Here is a 20,293-nt window from a genome sequence, read left to right as displayed (position 1 = left end):
GTCTTTGGTCTCCATTCCCAGGCAAGAGGAAATTCCCATCACCCAAAGACTCTAGGGCTCCCTTGCTAGCCCCTCCCTGCTTTCTTCACGAAGACCCCAGGACAGAGACAAAGTCGCCCAGCGACAGTTCCAACAGTAGGAGCAGAGCTGTCATCTTTCGTGCCCCTTGGGTCCCCCACCCTGAGGGTCCTCTGGGTGCAGAGAAGGCGTGCACGGTGAACGCCCCAGTCTCCCCGCCTTCGGTATCCTTCCAGGGTTTAGAGCTGAGAGAGTCGAGGTTCCCTGCAGGGGAGACGTGTGCGGGGCAGTTACAGCCCCCTTAACCCCCAACTCCAGCTTCCGTCACCCGCCCCCTTCCCTAGGGACGTGCGCTGGGCCCGGGGCCGCCGCCGGGGCGGGGAAGGGTCGGGCCAGGGCGGGGAGAGGCGTTTATATAGCGGCAAGGAGGGGCGTGGGAGCTGCCGCCCGCCTGCGGGATACCGGGAGGCGAGAGGCAGCTCGTGCCGCCTCCGGCTCCTTCCCCGGTTCCCGAGGTCCCTACCGCCTCCCTGCGGTCCGCGGCACTGGGCGCTGCGCTCCGGGCGGTGCGCTCAGGGCGCGCCGGGAGGAAACCCACGCAAGGGTTGGCGCGCGCAGGGCTGAGAGCCACGTGGAAGTTTCCCCGAGGTAAGTCCTGAAGCCGTTTGCAAGTGGTCCGTAATTGCATGGGAGGCACGGGCCAGATGGAGGCGGGGGGGGGGGGGGGGGTGGCACTTCGAGAAGGCTGCAGTGAGGGAAAGAAGTGAATTTCAGAAACTCAAAATCGCCTCCTTCCGTTTTTCACTTCCTCTGGGCTGTTAGCCCTTCTCACCCCCATCTTTTAGTCTTGCATGCTTCTATTGTCAACATACAGCACACTCTACTGTCCCTCCCTGCTCCGGGCTCCCTGTTCCCCACTGCACACTCATGTACCTCGAAGGCTGAAAGTTGCCTCACCCAACACTGTCCCCAAACCAAGGGCAGGGCCCGGCCTGTGGCAGGCACCTAGGACTATGGGAAGGATGAATGAGAGTAACCAGCGCAGGTCAGGAAAAGTCACTCCCATGTCTGTACAGACCCAGTCTGTACCTTTGCTTCTTGACCTCACCCAAATTTATTCAAGATAAATGAACTTGGCTGGGTTTTATTGTCCTCTGAGGAGAGAGGGAAAAGCAGGAAAAAAAAAAAAAAATGCACCCATTTATGAATACCCGGTAATATCTTGGAATGAGTGGAACCCCAGCTACCAGGCTCAGTATCAAAAGTGCAAATAGTTTTGATGAGGGGAGGAGGCAGCCAGAGGAGAGAAAAACACTGGAACAAGAAAGTGATTTCTCCCATTTTCTTCCTTTCTTTCCCTTTCTTTCTTTCTCTCTTTCTTTCTTTCTAAGATTTTACTTATTTATCTGACAGAGAGGGAACACACGCAGGGGGAGTGGGAGAGGGAGAAGCAGGCTTCCTGCTGAGCAGAGAACCTTATCTGGGACTCCATCTGGGACTCAATCCAAGGACCCTGGGATCATGATCTGAGCTAAAGGCAGGCACTTAACAACTGAGTAACCCAGGCGCCCCCCATTTTCGTTCTTGATAAAAGACTTCTCATTTCTCTTTTTAGACGTCTACTCTATGGAGATTTTTTTAAATTATTTTTTTAAAGATTTTATTTATTTGATAGAGAGAGAAAGAGCACAAGCAGGGGGAGCGGCAGAGGGAGAAGGAGAAGCAGGCTCCCCACAGAACAGGGAGCCCGATGCGGGACTTGATCCCAGGATTCTAGGATCATGACCAGTGGCCCAACCAAACTGAGCCACCCAGGCGCCCCTCTATGGAGGTTTTTAAAGGTGATCTTTGCTGGTGGGAGGAAAAGTTTTGATAGGAGTGAGGGATGGTGATGCTATTTAGGGATATCTGAGATGTTGGTGGAAGTCATGAAGATTCGAGATATGAGAATATTAGAAGTCTTATGTCAGGAATAACTATAGTTACAGAATCAGCAGTCCATTTCTTTTTAAAGAAAGCACCTATTTTTAATAGGAAGTGTTCAAGCATGCCATTTTGAAGTTGCAATGTAAACTTACTGTTTAGTGTCCCCATCGGTGAGATGACCTACATAAAAATCCTGAAGAGTCTAAATGAAGCATTTTAAAGCACTTGGTCTTAAAGGTTTTTTTTCTAATAAAAATTGTCAATTTCCTTCCTCCTCCCTCTTTTTTTTTCCAAAATAGTAGAAGTGCCCAGGAAAACCTGAAAAGAAAGCTTTTCTAATCCTCAGGAGTCCGTGTGATTTTAGACCCTGTGCCCTGTGAAATCAAACTTTATGATTTACATAAAAGTCTTTATGTGAAACACCCATTGAAGAACCATTCAGCTTTCTTTAAAAAAAAAAAAAGAGCTTTCATATTTTATTAAATCTTCTTGTGAAACAATTCTTTGAAAAGACCATTGTTAAATATTATATACTTGCAATTTTCTGTTTATCCTATTCCCTTCGTATAGTCTGAATTGCAGATAAGTTTGAGTTGTTGGAATGTTTATAAAGAAAAGATTTATTTATTTGCATAGACAGTGTTAAGAGCTGCTAATTAAGTCACCAAATGAAGGTCACATTACAAGAATCGTGAAGAAAAGTTGGTGTTATTTACTTATATATATATGTACACAGAACACCGCATCATCTTGCTCATATAAGAGTCTTAAACATGACTTGAAAAAATCTTCCTTGTCAGTAAATATCCCCATCGCTGGAATTTCTAAAAAACTATGTGATTGCCACCTAAACCACCCGTAAATAAATAAAAGTAGTCCACACTAATGAGGATGTTTTTATGACCAAAGAATTGTCACTTCCACAGTCCCAAGAAATAAGTATGAAGTTTCGATTTTCTGTACTTCCCCATTAATGAGCTTCACGAATATAGAACTTTTCCAGGGTGATCAAATGTTGGCCAGTATTTTTTTTTTCTCTTCTTTGCTGACTTTTTTGTTGTTGTCCCTTTTTTTTGGAAAGTAGGATGTGCTTTAGTTTTGCTCTGAAACAGGTCTAGGTTCAAGTTATGGACTAGCTGGGACAATCATTGCACCTCCCTGAGCTTTCTTGCACCTGTCATGCAGAGCGGCGATCCCTACTTACCTCACAGGCAAGTGTGAGGAGAAAAGGAGATCTGTAAAAAATGTCAGATGTGAGTCCTCCCTAAATGAAGGTGGCTGTGATGGTGATGGTTAACACTTACGGTTCAGGGCAAATAGAAGTGTTCCCAATAATTCAGTTAATGTGGAACCCAATTTTATTCCATGTTTTGAACTCCGTGAAATAACTTGTTTCCATGGAGTATAACACATGATTAACAGAAATGGCTAACTCGCCAAACATTGTAATCTCCCTTTTCCCCTGGAAGCCTTCCAGTTTGCAGAGATCACTTAAGGAAAGACCTATCACTTGGGCATACCACTGTCCTAGAGGAGGTGTTTGTGAGGTATGCCTATTCTGACTTCACTGTGTATCTCTTCATATCTTTACAACTTCGGGAAACTTTTTCTAGAGCAGTCAAATCGTTCCTGCAGGTAGAAGGCTGGGAGAAGCACACTTGTTGTTTTTGTTTCTTTGGATAATGATTTTGGGATAACAAAACCATTTTGCTGCTTTCAGCAGAAGCTCTGACGTTTTCAGAATTTTAAAATAAAGACCCCAAGTCAACCTGAAGGTCTTCAAGTGAGCTGAGAGTTACAAAGGCATAGAGGATCATTTACAAAACAGCAAGGAGTTGAAGGCCACTATTTTTAAGGGAGAAAGAATAGTTAGAGACTTGGTCTCACTCCCTGCCTTGATTCCTCAACCTCCTTCCAAAATTGTTTTTTCTTGGGGTGACCCCAAGTCCCTGGCACGGGAATCTGGAAGGGATTACATCAATAAAAATGGATACTGTTTGGCTAACATAAACCATGTGCAGAAGAAAAGAGCTCTTGTGTCCCTCATATCCCTAACGCTTCCATAGCACCTGGCACTGGTCATGTACTCACTAACTGTGCGATAAATGAATGACCTACAATTTAAAAAGTCTGGCTGAAGGATGCTTCTTGTGTAAATCTGGAGCAGTTGCACTCAGAAAATTCACTAACATGCGAAACCTCAGGCGAGATGAAGGAGGGAGTATGACCTCTTCTTGTGTCTCAGCTTCTGACCTTCGTTTTTGCTAAAGCAAAAAACAGCAGACTATAAATCTTACCTTTTATGAGTTGTCTTCATGCACTGAGATAAACCTAAAAAATGATACTTTTTTATGTTTCCAAATAGCAAGTCCAAGGAGATTTACTTGTTTAATTTTGCTATGAATAGAAAGTTTCCCCCCAAATGCTCAAGCAGGAGAGTAGAGAGAAGAAAGATACGGCATACAAACTAACTTGGTGTTATGAATGGAAACCTCAACATTCCCCTCGAGTCACAAAGGCCTAATAACTATATGTTTAACCATTCTTTAACCACTTACAATTAAGGATTGGGTGTCAATCTGACTTTAAATTGCTCTTGTAATGCTCTAAGTACTGTATCCTAGATGTTGGAGGGGAAAGATTTTGCCAGACTTAGTTGGCAAAGGCTTTTGTGTTGGCTTAAAAAACTGTAAGCTAATCACTTATTGAGTTCTTTAAAAACAAGTTGATTAATGTTTGGCAAGAAATTCTGACTAAAAGTCTCCGCTACATGAGTCCAAATACAATAGAACTTTGAAGATCATGAGCAAGTCATAGTCACATTTGGCTATTACTGTTCGGTGGAAAATAATCCCACAGTGTGTCAAATGGTCCACATGCCATCTTTTGGTACCCTACCTCACCACAGCCAGCATGTATGGTTAATTCTATACTCATTTCACTTCTACAATTGTCTGAGATGGTTAGACTATCTCTAACACTAAGAAGATGATGTTATACATTGTAGCAGATCTCCCTCGCTTCCAGGCTTTTCTCTGCTGGCTAGCAGATGACATCAGAGCCCTCCCCATATTCCCTCTGCTCCCACTGTTTTGGTGCACACTGCAGACTTTTTACTTTAAGCACCTGTAAAGGCTTGAGGGCTTTCTCCGGCCTTGGGAGCATGACTGGTTCATGTAGAGTAGGTCAAAAGGGCCTGGGCATTAACACGCTCTAGAGCAACCCCTCACTCAGGAGTACATGAAAGTTGGTGAATATCCCAGCTTTCTCACACCTTGGAAGAGGAAACTTTTGAGGTATGACCTATACATTCTTCTGGAGGTGCCCCCAAGGGAATGAGCTCCAGCTCCCCAGAATGGCATCATGTCTGTCCACTAACAGTTCTACATCGGCTTCCTTCCTTCTTGTCTCACTCCCCAGCTCCTCTACCAGTACTTCCATAGATCACTCCCTAAATAAAGTAATTGCACAAATTCTAGTCCAGAATCTGCTTTTGGGGAAACCCAACCTAGCATAAGTTTGTTAGCTATTTCAGTAAATGCAGTGTTTTAGAGAAAAGTATACTGTAGATTCTACTCCAGCCAAAAATTGAATTAAGAATGGAATTCTTGCTTTCCACACTAAAGAACAGAATTTTGTCCCTAGACAGTGCTGTTTGGCTTGTGTCTGGAGATGTTAGTTTGTTGGCCGTGATCCACTCCTGAATTCCCATCACCCCTTTGAGGACTATGTTGTGGGGACGTGGAGGGAGATATTAGCAAGGACTCAGGTGACCCCATCATTAGAGAAAGAGCATATACTTCTGGTTATGAGAAGCAGCTCAAACACATGCTCTGTAAAGATGGAATTGGCCTCTCTATATTTCTGTGGGTGTCTCAATCTCTCCCTCAGGTTTGGTCACCATTTGCTTGATATGTTAGTCAGAGTTCTTCAGAGGAACAGGACCAATATTTAGATATACAGAAATATATTAGAGGAGATTTATTATAGGAAATATCTCACATGTTTATGGAAGTTGAGAAGTCCTGTGAGCTACCATTTGCAAACCAGGGAACCAGGAATGCCCAAGGTGTAATTTAGTCCAAGTCTGAGGGCCCGAGAACCAGGAGTGCCAATGTCTGAGGGCAATAGTAAATGGATGTTCCAACTCAAGTAAAAAGAACAAATTTGCCCTTCCTCTGTTTTTTTGTTCTATTCAGATTGTCAATGGATTGGGTGATGCTCACTTGCTTTGGTGAAGGTGATCTTCTTTACTCATTCTTTTAATTCAAATACTAATCTCTTCTGGAAACACCTCACAGGCACACCCCAAAATAATGTCTTACCATCCCTTATTTCAGTCAAGTTGACACATAAATGTACCCATCAAATTTACCAGAGACTTCCTAACACATCCCCCAAAAGCCAGACCTCTCTTCAGAACTCCAGACCCAGATATCTCACTGCCCACAATACCCCTGAACATCTGCCACTACAAACCCAACAAGTGCCAAATGGCACTTACTATCTCACCTACACACCTTCTCTACCTCCTACATATGGCATGACCCAATGGCCTCACCAGAAGACTCGGGAGTGGTCTTGAAGTCCTGTCCTTCTGTCAGCCCTCATCAACAATCCCATCTCATCAGTCTCCAAGTCTTAACGATTTCATTTCCTAATAATCTCCCGGTCATTTCTGTTCCTGGTTCCCAAGCACCATCCTTTCTTTCATCCAGAAAACAACTGGCTTATAGTTCTCCTCCCTGCCTCTAGTTTTGTTCCTCTTCTAACATTCTCCATATTTCAGCCTTGGTGAGCTCCCCAAAACCTGTACTTTGCTTACTCCAGTGACTTTGGATATAATTGAAACTCCTTACCATGGTTGAGAATCCTCTCACCATCCAACTTCATCTATCTCTCCTTCCTCGTGTCTTTCTATTTCTTTGCCACCACTTCCAATCCTCCAATTTTTTAACCAAAACAAAAATAAAAACAAACTCTTGCTCTCTCCCGCCTCCCACTATTTGCATTTGGAATTCCCTCTAGAATTCCTTGAACAGAGTTCTCCAGACTCTGAAGCTAGCTAACTCCTTTTTTCCCCTTAAGGCTCAACTAATATGTCCATTCCTTGAGAAAGCATTACTGGACCTTCTGTTCTAGGTAAGGTACCATACCCTGGATCCCCACAGTACCCTAGACTTCCAGTCATATTTCTCTTCCATTAAACTGTCATTATTTCGTCTTTTGTGTTGACTAGGATATCTTCAGGGCTAGCCACTTAGTAGCTATATCTGTTGTGTGAATAAATGAGCCAAGATTAGGTTTCTTACTAGCTGATGACCATGGGAAAGTCACATAATCTCTCTGAACTTTATCTTCCTCATCTAAAGTAAAAACCATGTGCAAGCAGAGGACAGCAGTGGAGACTTGATGAGATTATGGATTTTTGGTTCTTGATGCATAGTTGGCACTCAGTCAATAATAATTCCTTCGGATTCAGCAAGATAGGAACTATGCTAAACTTGACCCTGTGATGTTTTGAGACAGTACAGTTCACACTCCAGGAGGTATAAGCTAAAGGGGCATTTTGCTATAAGGGCTTTGGTGGAACCTGGAAGAAAGAAATGTCATTTAGCTAAAAGCATCCTGCTTGTTAGATGTTCTTTCAAACCATGCATGGAGTGTGTTTTTGGAAATGAAATTGATATAATAACATATAATGGCATCTAATTGCCTCACCTAGTGTCTTCCAAACAATCCTTCTCCTTGAGCTCCCAACATCTGCATTTCCTGGATTAATGCCATGAATCCAGTTTCCAAATGGAGGAGCTTTTTCCAAGAATTTTTGCCTTAAAAAAATATTCCCAACTGCAATTCTTTCTTGATTTTCCCCCTTTTCTATGATTATTGTCATCATCCTGAAACAACGACAGTAAGCACCTAATCATTGGACTCCCACGGACTTGTCATGAAAATGTTCACAAACCCTGATGCACATTTATAAGCGATTTAACTAGGTAGAGGCAAGTACTAAACAAATTAATGGATTTGCACTGCTCAATGAAGGCAAATAACTTTTTAGATTTTATGAGTGGGGAGTGAGTCAAATACACAACTGGGTTGGAAAATAGACTAATAGCACCTCAGGGAACTAACACTACCATTTAAAGACGTTGGGTATTATTTGGTAAAATACTGCTTTGGCATACTTGCTTAAATCTATGGCAAATCCACTTTTAAAGCTTACCAGCCAAGGGTGCCCAGTCTCCCTTGGACACACACAATTTATAAACCCCCTTTGTTTCTAGATATCCCAACAAGTTGGGCACATGTAGTCTTTTGTAATTAACAGTCACTATGCTAAGAATAAGAGGTAAATTGATGGTTGATGGTGTTTTCTGTTAGAGAACCACCTCATAAATCCATATATATGTATCTTTACATGCAAAATATTTTAGGTAAGTGTCTATTTTCCCCCAAAGCTTGAAGGTTTTTTATTTATCTGTTCATTTGTTCTATTTCTCAATGCCCCATCTGTCCTTTCAATTTCTTCATGGAGAAAGTTGCAATTAGGCATCAATGTTTCATTGTCATCTCAGTCAGCAGCTAGAAAAGTTACTGAGTCAGGGATGCCTGGGTGGCTCAGTTAATTAGGCAACTGCCTTCAGCTCAGGTCATGATCCTGGAGTCTTGCAAATGCATGGGGGTCGTGAGGGGGTTTGATAGCTAAGGCTGCTTTCAGCTTCTCATGAGGACGAAGGCAGTACTGTAACATGGCTATCCCATTAGGCGGAGTGTATGTCTTCAGTTTATTGGGGGTTGGTACCCTCCTTACTCAAAGATGTTTCCCAAAGGAACATTAGAAATCAATTATGGAGAAGGTCAGTGGCTTCTGCCTGGTGCCCCCAAGGGAGAGGGTGCCAGGCTTAGCATGACAAGTGAGGGTATATAGGAAGGACCTCTGAGGGAAGGCCCTGGGCTGGGTCACTGAGGTTCCGGCTTGTCCCTTGCAAGGAGTGTGGTAAAGGGCTTGAGGGAGGGGGCTTTGAGCTTCTGTTGGTGCTTGGTCTGTCTGCTGTAGACCTTTCAGTCCTCTCCCAGCCTGGTTGGCTCTTGGGGATCCCATCTTTCTGTTGAGCCTCTCCTCTGAGCTTTTGCCCCATCAGCGAGGGACCATACGGGGGCCAGAAAAGCGAGTAACTGAATTCCTGTTGTCCAAGAGTCAAGTTGGAAAACCAAAAAAATAAAGTGATATGATACTCACAAAAAAAAAAAAAAAAAAAAGTCTTGGTATCGAGTTCCGCATCAGGCCCCCTCTCAGGGGGAGTCTGCTTCTCCTTCTGACCCTCTTGCATGCTCTCTCTCATTCTCTCTCAAATAAATAACTAAATAAATAAATAAATAAATAAATAAAATCTTAAAAAAAAGTTATTGAGTCAGGTAGTGTATTGGATACTGAAAGAGAGGTTGCAATTCCATACATTGCCCTGCATTTGGACCTGTAGCTATGTCACTGGCTTCAGCCAGTAAACAAGAATTGGCTGGGCTAGAACCAGCCCAGGTAGATGGAGATGGTTGACTCCAGGTTTATTCACCCACTGGATCTTTGAATACCTCTTTCAAGGGGGTTACGTCAACTCCCTCAGCACTTATTAAACACTTTATCTACATCATCACATTTGATCCTCATGACAATTCAGTGAGGAAAATGCCATCATCATCCCCCTTCCACAGATGAGGGTCTAAGGTTTCAAGGTGCATCAATTGCAGACCAGTGGAGGATCTGAATTCCAATGTTAATGGTCAACTTAGATCCTTGCATATTTAGAATAATATTTCAAAAGTCATATTTTCACTCAAAAGTCATATTTTCACCTGTAAGTGGAAATTTTGACTCTTTTTTTTTTTTAAGGGGAGCAAAGAAAGGTAGAGTGCTAAACTTAGCATGAGCATAAAATCCCAAAGAGATGATGTTTGAAACTACAAAATTTGGTTGCTCGAATCTCTGTCACAGAAATTGACTTTGGTTAATATTTTCAAAATTCCATTGGGGAGGGGAGGCGAACCATAAGAGACTATGGACTCTGAAAAACAACCTGAGGGTTTTGAAGGGTCAAGGGTGGGAGGTTGGGGCAACCTGAGGGTTTTGAAGGGTCAAGGGTGGGAGGTTGGGGGAACAGGTGGTGGGTAATGGGGAGGGCACGTTTTGCATGGAGCACTGGGTGTTGTGCAAAAAGAATGAATACTGTTACGCTGAAAAAATAAATAAAATGGAAAAAAATGCATTTAAAAATCAAAAAAAAAATTCCATTCTCATTTTGCTGATTGACTTTTCATAGACTCTTAGAATTTCAGAGCAAAAATGGGTCTTTAAATCACTTTGACTATTTCTTTTTGTTTGGTTCCTCCCCTCCCCTTTCCCCCAGTTAAGAGCCTTTAATGATTTCTCACTGATCTTGAGATAAAGATAGAAATCATTTTAAGACCCTGCAAAGCCATACATTGGTCACTTCTTTTCCAGCCTCATTAAGTGTCATGCTTTGCTCTGTGCTCTATTCGTACTGGACTTCTTTGGTTCCTTGACCGCTCTGTTTTCCTTCCTACCACAGGACCTTCACACAAGGTTTCCTCCCTTCTGGAACACCATACCCCTCTTAGGCAGTTTAATTCTCACCATTCCTCTACATACTAGCTTAAACAGCAGTCCCTTAAGGAAGCCTTTCCTGAGTTATCAATTCTCCTTATTATATGTAATCACAGTATATAATTCAAGAAATACATTAAGTATCTTTTCATGTATAAGTCTTATTTTAGATGTTAGAAAACAAAATGGACAACTTCCTCCTCCAGGGAGGATATAAACAACACAGATATCCACAAATAGCTTCCAGGTAGTATTAAAGGCCAGGGGGAAAAGTTATTTAAGTGATCAGTGACTGACTCTAAGGAAGTTGAGGGTTGTTTTTGATAGGGTGGTTGGGAGGTATCTCTAAGGGGTGACATTTGGGCAGAGACCTGAGAGAACACAGGAATAAAATGAGGCTGCCCGGGGGGCAAGGAAAGGATATTTTGTAGCAGAGACAACTTTGCTATAGCAAGGAGACTGGTGTGGCTGGAGTGGAGGAAGCACAGTGAAGAGGATAAGATTGGAAATCATGGGCTATGGCCAATATCATGGAGAGCCCACGGACCACACACGTATGGTATTGGAGTTTAAGCCAGATGGAAACTCACTGGAAATTTTGAACAGGGAGAAAATTGGCCTCATGTATGGTCTTCAAAGATCACTCTCACTGCTGTGTGAAGAATACATTAAGAAAAGCAAGAGTCAAAGCATGGAAGTGTGTAGGAGTAGGAATCTGGGCAAGAAACAAAGGTAGCATGGCTATGGTGGGAGGTGATGAGAAGTAGGTTGATCTGGAATGTATTTCAAAGGTACTGTTGACCCGACTTACTGACAGTTTGGCTATAGAGTCTTTCAGAGAAATCTGCTTTATAGTTGTAATTTTACACTTGATATAATTCCTTCAAAAATAACTCGGTCCGTCAATGGACTATAAGATCAATGGTGACAAAGACCATGTCTGGTTTTACTTTTCATTGCTACCTGCTGCCTAACACAATGCCTATAAATAAATTAATGGATAGGTAAATATACTGCAACCACCTTATTTTACAGATGAGCAAAATGAGTCTCAAAATGAGGTTAAGTTAAAGGAATGGCCTAAGGTTTCTCAGCTTGGACCAGAAACCATGTCTCCAGACTCCTCGTTCAGGCTGTTTTCCCTCTTGCAGTGGACCCCTTCCAAACACCATGCCCTTTTCTTTGGGGAGGGAGGGATTACCAAAATGTACTTCAAATATTAGGCATACACCCACCAGTTGCAGCCAGCAATCACCTTGAGGCTCTTTGGGGGCAAAATGAGTTTATGATATTTCTTCTTTCCTCCTTTGAGCTCGTCTACTTCTCCAGGAAAACCACTGATCTTATCCCACTATTAGTGAGCGTTATGCCTAGGGCCTGAAGTTGATCATCCTAAGCCATCTGGCTTGTGTTCTGTTTTGAAAGACACTATAGCTTTAGACAAGAGCAGCTGGTGTGCATAATATCCATCTAAAAAGTTAGCCATTCAAAAATGTTCACTCCCCAAGGGCATTTTGAAAAAACAAAAAATCAGTTAAGGCAAAGCTGTGATTAATAGGGAAAAAAAGAACAGAAGGCAATTAAGTGTTTCCTTGGTCCTCTTGGAAGAGAAAAGCCGCCTGAAATGTAACTTTCTTAAGCAATGATCACATCCTTGGACCGCTGCCTTTCTAATTAAATTCCCGATACATATATATGGATATTTCATTTAATGAACAGCTGGTAAAATTGGATCCTTGGTCTGCAGAGGTTTACCGAAGTACTTGAGTGTTTCTGTGTGATTGAAGATGAATATTTAACCCCGGAATACAAAAAGAGGAAATTAAATCTGCTTGTTGCTCATCCGGCAGGACCTTCTAGGTCGTGCCCTCCCTGGTCTGCATAGTAATTGGTTCTGGCTTTTCCCATCAAGCTACTTCCAAGTTACCTTTCCTCTTTTCATTATTCCTTCTTGAAAGCAGCACTCACTGTGCTTTGTACCTTCCAGAGCTCTCTCTCATGTCCTGGAGGCAGGCTTCACCACCCTGAGGCTTCTAGTCTAGTGAGAGGGCCAGACATTAATGAGATAAACACGCAAATGAATATTTAGTCACAGATTTGAGGTGACGTGCAAGGAAGAAAAATAAAAAAGATGCCATGAGAGAAAAATCGCAAAGGATATCTAATTTATGAGGACAGGAGAGGACCTCTCTGAGCAGGTAGTGCAATGAAGTCTTGGAGTATAAGGACTGAGTGGGAGCCAAGGGTACAGGGCAAAAAGCGGCTGGAGAGGGTGGCAGCAGTCAGACGGGCAGGGACAGGACTTCTCAAACTTTGCTGTGCACCCAGACTGCCTGGGGACCTTCTTCCACTGCAGACTAATTCACTAAACCTGGGATTCAAGACTAATTCACTAAAGCTGGGATTCAGCGTTTCCAGCCAGCTCTCAGCCATGCTGGAGATGCTCAACCCAGGACCAGTGCAGCATGGTCTAGCAACAGTGCAGGACCAGGGTTGGAAAAGTTTTTCTGTAGAGAGAGAGAGAAGACACAGTTTAGACTTTGTGGGTCACACTGTCTCTGCTGCAACTATTCCACTGTGTCATTGTCATGTAAAAGCCGCCGTAGAAAATGCGTAAATGTATGGGTGTGACTGTTCCAGTAAAACTGTGTTTAGCAAAACAGAGTCAGATTTGGCTTGAAGGGGTAGTTCGCTGGCCCCTGCTGTAGGAGAAGGTGGGATCAGTTCTCAACTGTGACTGTACCTTAGAATCACCTGGGTTTCAGAAAATACCCATGAGGCCCCTATTCTGGATCAATAAAATTAGGATGCCTGGGGATGGAGCCAAGGCATGGGAAGAGTTGAAAAGCCTCCTCAAACTCAACACACACAAAACAGATAATCATATCAAAAAATGGGCAGAAGATATGAACAGACACTTCTCCAATGAAGACATACAAATGGCTATCAGACACATGAAAAAATGCTCATCATCACTAGCTATCAGGGAGATTCAAATTAAAACCACATTGAGATGCCACCTCACACAAGTTAGAATGGCCAAAATTAGCAAGACGGGAAACAACATGTGTTGGAGAGGATGTGGAGAAAGGGGAACCCTCTTACACTGTTGGTGGGAATGCAAGTTGGTGCAGCCACTTTGGAGAACAGTGTGGAGATTCCTCAAGAAATTAAAAATAGAGCTTCCCTAAGACCCTGCAATTGCACTACTGGGTATTTACCCCAAAGATACAGATGTAGTGAAAAGAAGGGCCATCTGTACCCCAAAGTTTATAACCGCAATGGCCACGGTCGCCAAACTGTGGAAAGAACCAAGATGCCCTTCAACGGACGAATGGATAAGGAAGATGTGGTCCATATACACGATGGAGTATTATGCCTCCCTCAGAACGGATGAATACCCAACTTTTGTAGCAACATGGATGGGACTGGAAGAGATTATGCTGAGCGAAATAAGTCAAGCAGAGAGAGTCAAGTATCATATGGTTTCACTTATTCGTGGAGCATAACAAAGAACATGGAGGACATGGGGAGATGGAGAGGAGAAGGGAGTTGAGGGAAATTGGAAGGGGAGGTGAACCATGAGAGACTATGGACTCTGAAAAACAACCTGAGGGTCTTGGTGGGGGGGAGGTTGGGGGAACAAGGTGGTGGGTATTAGGGAGGGCACATATTGTATGGAGCACTGAGTGTTGTGCAAAAACAATGAATACTGTTACTCTGAAAAGAAATTAAAAAAAAAAAAGAAAGAAAAGCCTCCTAGGTGATCCTAAGGTGCAGCCCGGGCTGAGAGCCACTGGGAGGCCTGAATCTTATTTGAGAGTCTGTATTCTCTCAGCCTGGGAAGGTAGGGAAGGTAAAAATAATTCACCTTTCTTTAATTCTGAGACATCTTCAGTTGCCCCAAAGCTTTCAAGGAAGGGGAAATGTAGCAGGGAACATACAAATCTATAGTAACAGATGCTGATTTCACAAATGTTAAGATGGGGGAAGGGGGTAAGAGTCAGTGTGCACTTTGAATCCAAGAAATACGGTATTTTCATTGCTATTATTCCGATGAGGAAAATGAAACATAGAAGATGACATGCCAAGGAGATGTAGGCAAAATTTTGTGACTTAATTCACTGAATTGCCTTTGGTTCTACCAACGTGTGAGCCCTTCCTTCCCTTCTGGGCCTCTGCAGGTGCATGTTAGTCCCACCACCGCTTTGGATACACTTCATTTCCCCCTTAGAATCTCCTAATTCCTGCTTCAACATCAGGTCTCAGTTTAGCCATCCACTCCTTCTGAGGTCTCCTCCCTGACCCCATAGCCAGGGGAGGAGTCCCTGCTGGGAGCACCTCCTGCCTCTGGTAGGGTGATCTGTCAAAGCCTGGGCTCTTTCTGTCTGCACAGTCATCCTCCAGGCCAGGGAAAAGTCATGACGGCAGGAACCATGATTGGCTCACCACTATTTTATCTCTGTTACCTGGTGTGATATTATGATTCAGAATAAATACGTATTTTGGTCTTCATCTATAGTTCCTGGCTCACAGTTCCCCAAATCCTTGGATTTTCTTGAGCAGTAACAGCAATGGGAGCATCTTGTGTTATAATATTTGGTCTCTTGTCCTCAGTTCCTGAGCTGTAAAGGTGAAATGGTGTCTCTCGTTACTCAAAATGAGTCCTTTCCACCAGAACCGGGTTTATGTTAATGACCTGACTTACTGAAAACACCTAAGGATGGGGGCTATTTGCCAGGGAATCCAATCAGGAAGAGAGGGTTGGAACATTTAGTTCCACCCCCTGATATCTGGAAAGGAGCAGGATGGGAGATTGAACCAATTGGCAATGGCCAATGGCCTAACCAACCTTATCCTTATCCAAAGCGGAGTGTAGCATGCTTACGTAGTGAAGCGTCTATGAAAACGTGAAAGGAAGGGGGTTGGAGAACTTCCAGGTTGCTAAATGTGTGGGGACTCCAGGGGAATGGCACACTCACAGAGGGCAGTGGGAGTTTCCCTTTTCCCCGTGCTTTGCCCTCTGTCTTCCAATCAGCTGTCCTGAGCTCTGTCCTTCCCAACAAGCTGAAAAGCAGGTAAGTAAAATGTTTCTCTGAGGTCTGTGAACCACTTAGCAAATTAATTGATCCTGAGGAGAGGGTCAGTGGAATCTCTGATTTATAGCCAGCTGGTCAGAAGCAGAGGTAACAACTTGGACTTGCCCTTGGCATCTGAAGTAGGGGTGGAGAGGAGGAGTTTTGTGGGACTGAGCCCTTAACCTGTAGGACCCGGCAGGATCTCCAAGTGGATAGTAACAGAACTGAGTTGGATTGTAGGGTACCCAGCTGGTATTAGAAAATGCCTGGAGGTGTGGAACTCACCCCCACATCAGAATTGGTGATGAGAACTGCCGTGCTCATCTAAATGGGGCCTCAGGATATTTGTGGAATGCGTGCCCTTTGGCCCAGTACTGCTGTCCTTATCCAAAGCGAGTGTAGCTCGGTACTTGCAAGTGATTGTTCCCAAAGCAGGTCTCCAGGCAGGTCACATTAACATCACCTGGGAGATTGTTAGAAATGCAAATCTTTGGGTCCATCCCAGATTTACTGATTCAGTCCCAGGGCCCCACGGTTTGTTTCAATTAGTTCTCCAGGCAATTGCGGGTGAGGGCCACAGGTTAGGCAGGCTGCCTGGCTTCAAATCCTGCCTCTGTTGCTTAAAAACTTTTTGGTCCAGGAAATGTACCTTGCCTTTCTGTGTCTCCCTGTTCTCCTCTATCAAATGGAGGCGATAAAAATAGGATCGCCTTCCCTGGATCAACAACAGCTGTTAGCACAACACCCGCTCACGGAGAGTGCTCTGAATATGTTGACTGTTGGTAGTATAGGAACATTCCTTAAGTTCTCTGAATTTACTTCCTTCATCTTTATTTTTTTTCTTTACATATATATGTAATTTTTATGGACGTTTAGTAGACACACAATGTTACATTAATTTCCGGGGTACAAGATAGCAATCTCACAACTCTATATGCTATGCTCCCCACAGCTGTACCACCATGTGTCACCATACAACGCTGTTACAGTATCCATGACCATATTCCCTATGCTGTGCCTTTTATTCCAGTGACTCATTAATTTCGTAACTGAATGCCTGTGTCTCCCTCTTCCTCCCCTCTGGTTGCCATTGGTTTGTTCTCTGTATTCATGGATTTGTTTCTACTTTTTATTTTTGCTTTTATAGATTCCACATAGAAGGGAAATCTTGTGATATTTGTTTTTGACTTATTTCACTCAGTATAATGCCCTCTAACTCCATCCATGTTGTCCCAAATGGCAAGATTTCATTCTTTTTTATGGCTGAGTAGTATTCCACCATAGGTATATATCACATCTTCTTTATTCATTTATCTGTGGATGGACACTTAGGCTGCTTCCATATCTTGGCTATTGTAAATAATGTTCTAATAAACATAGAGGTACATGTATCTTTTCAAATTTGTATTCTTTGGATCAATACCTAGTAGTGGAATGACTGGATCATATGGCACTTCTGTTTTTAATTATTTGCAGAATCTCCACACTGCCTTCCATAGTGGCTGCTCCAGTTTGCTTTCCCACCAGTAGTGCATGAGAGTTCCTTTTCCTCCACATCCTCACCAACACTTGTTTCTTGTCTTTTTGAGTCTAGCCATTTCGACAGGTGTGAGTGGTATCTCATTCTGGTTTTGATTTGAATTTTTCTGATGAGTGATGTTGAACATCTTTCAACAAGAGACTCATGGCCATCTCTAGCTCTTTTTTGTATTTCCTTTATCTTTAAAACAAGGATTAAAATCTTTGCCTCATAGGATTTCTAAAGTTAAATGTATGTGATGATTAATTATATGTGTCAACCTGGCAAGGCTCTGGTGCCCAGCTTTTTGGCCAAACACCAATCGAGATGTTACTGTAAAGAGATTGTAAAGAAGTGACTAACATCTAAATCAATGGACTTTGGATAAAGTATCTTATCCTCCATAAATTGAGTAGCCTCATCCAAATCAGTTGAAGACTTTACAAAACAATATCGAGGCTCCCAAGTCTCTAGGGAAGATTGTCCTCCCACTCAGAACTGTGACATCCACTTCTGCTAGAGTTTTCAGCCCGCCCTCAAGATTTCACTTGCCAGTCGCCACCTCACATGAGTCAAGTCTTTCTCCATTGAAAGACACACGTCTGCGCTCTCTATGTGTCACACACACCCTATTGGTCCTATTCCTCTTGAAAGCCCTAATACAACGTGGTAAAGATGTGTAGGTCAGAGTTTCTCAAACTGTATAGTTATCCAGCTATTGGCATTTTGGTTAAGATCATTCTTTGTTGTGGAGGACTGTCCTGTGTGTTGTAGGATGTTTAGCACCATCCCACTAGACGGCCATAGCACTGCCCCCGTCCCCCAGCAGGAAAAACAAAAAATCTTTACAGACATTACCAAGTGTCCTCTGAGAACAACATCTCTAGTTGAGAACCACGGGTATAAATACCTGTGAAAATGCAGGAGCCATTTCTCTCTAGCTCACTGCCATTAAATCAGCACGGCACTGTTACCTGTGTGGCCCACACATTTTCCCCTTCCTTAGCAAAAGCAGTTTATCAGTTGACACAAAATCTAGCTCAAACCCTACTGCCACCAAAGGTGGCCTCCTAGTTCTCCATCCTTCAGCCCCACTTCGAGATGTCTTTCCCTTGCACCCTTTTCACTCAATCACCCTGTTTTCCAGTGGTCTTTTCACATCTCTACGTATGTGTACTGTGTTTTGCCCACTACACTGAACCTCCTCAAACCAAGGGGCAGCCCTCATAAGAGGAGTAGAAAATTTTGGGTCCAAATCCTTCTGTTTGCCAGGTAGTGACCTTGGGGTCACTCAATCTTACTGCATTTCAGTATTAATAGCTATAAAAATGGGAATAGTTGTGTCTCTTCAGAGAGTGGTCCAAGCACTTTTTAAACTATAAAAATAAAGGCTTTCCCCCCAGAAAAAGCAAAACCATGGCTTTTATATCTTTTCTATAAGAGAATAACCAATACGGGGGTTTAGTATTAAATATGACCTTGGAAAATATTAAATGAACAAACAAGTACATGAATTTGCATACTGCATTTTGCATTTTGTTTTAATTTATTTTCTTTTTCTGATAGCTTTTAAAGTAATGTAGGCAGGGTCCTTTCTGTGTCCTTTGGAGATTAATATAGAAATTACCTCATGGGGCAGTTACCAAGGCAATGCAATTTGCCTAGTTATTGGTCTCTAGTTCCTGGAAATGATGGCATTCATCAATAACTCTACTACCCTTATTGTCAACATCTTTAGTTCCTCAGGGAGCACTCATGCTTAAGATCAAGATCCTGTCCTTCAGAACTGGCTGAAGCAGTCCTTTTCCAGAAAAATCCTCTCTGCACCCCTATGCCCCCTTTCCTCCCAAGGCATTGAGAGGCTTCTTTTCTGATTCCCTGTAGTCCTCTGGACTTGCTCATCATAGCACAGATCTGTGTCCTTTCCCCCCCATCAGACTGAGTTCATGAGGTCCAGGTCTGTTTTTGGTGGATTTGTATGCCTAAGGGCCAATGCACTGTGGGACCAAAGCATGTGACTGTACTCATGAGTATGAGGATGATCACTGAGGCCACAATACTATGTGTCCATCTATCTGCAGAATGTCTCCACCTCCATGCCACGTGGACATCTCAAACTCAGCATTTCAAAAAAACTAAGACTGGACCTTCTTCTCTGTACTGTTTATCTAATTTTGCAAAACAAACCATTCTGAAACATAGTGGCGTAAGGATAATCTACGTCTCACCGTTATGTGTGGGTTGACTGGTCTATACTGGGCAGTTCTTGCTCAAGGTCTCAGTCAGGTGGTAGCTGGGGCTGGAGTTACCAGAAAGCTTTTTCAATCCCATATCTGGTACTTGGACTGGATGGCTGGATCGTATAAGGTGTGGTGAAGCATCTTCTCTCTCTTCTCCCCACATAGCCCCTTCACGGGTCTAGCTGGGCTTCATAACGTGGCAGTCCCAGAATAGTGGAAATTCTTTCTTGATGATTGGTTGCTGCTTCTCATGCTCCAAGAGTTTTATGAGCCTGGGTGGAATCCACAAGTCTTCTTATGACATAGTATTAAAAGTTTCAAGACGTCGCTTGTACCACATTCTATTGATCAAGTAAGTCATAAGACAACCCAGCTCCAAAGTGAGGGAAATTAGATTCCCTTTTCAGTGGAAGCAGTAGCAAAGAATTCATGGCCATATTTAATCTACCACATTTTCTAACGAGTACAGTTTCTTGACTCTGTCAACGATCCTTTTGTATCCTTAACATCTTAGGAGGTTTTTTTTTGTTTTGTTTTTGCTTTAAGGACATATATTGGAATGAAAATAGAAATTCTTTTGTTCATTATTTTGGGATACTTAATTTCCTTACCAGGTTCATTTTCAAAGACATGGAAACTCCCTTTTCAAGATCCCGGGTTGGTTCCTTCTTACTTCCTGCATTATATTGTTTAGCATTCTTTTTTCCTTCCTGATTCATGAAATATACAACTAGAAAAAATAATAAATAATAAATCTACCCAGATTTAACACTTACCATAACCCAAGGTTTGTTTCAGAATTTGTTCAATAAAATATGTTACATAGGGTTGAAGCCCCCTTGATCCCTCTCCCAGATCCTATTTTCCATTTTGTCTTCCTATTTCC

At 42.9% G+C, this 20,293-nt stretch overlaps 1 protein-coding gene across 1 annotated transcript in view; it reads left to right on the top strand.

Annotated features, from left to right (window-relative positions):
- Positions 1-541: 541 nt before the first annotated feature.
- Positions 542-20,293, top strand: part of LOC123940957 (collagen alpha-6(VI) chain) — a 157,341-nt gene continuing 137,589 nt past the window's right edge. Inside the window, exon 1 of the mRNA XM_046004037.1 lies at positions 542-666. The gene's annotated coding sequence lies outside the window, so the exon portion shown is untranslated. The remainder of the gene's footprint in view (positions 667-20,293) is intronic.

The sequence above is a fragment of the Meles meles genome, chromosome 4 (genome assembly GCF_922984935.1).
Source record: "Meles meles chromosome 4, mMelMel3.1 paternal haplotype, whole genome shotgun sequence".
Taxonomy (NCBI): domain Eukaryota; kingdom Metazoa; phylum Chordata; class Mammalia; order Carnivora; family Mustelidae; genus Meles; species Meles meles.
This window is presented reverse-complemented; position numbering and strand designations above follow the sequence as displayed.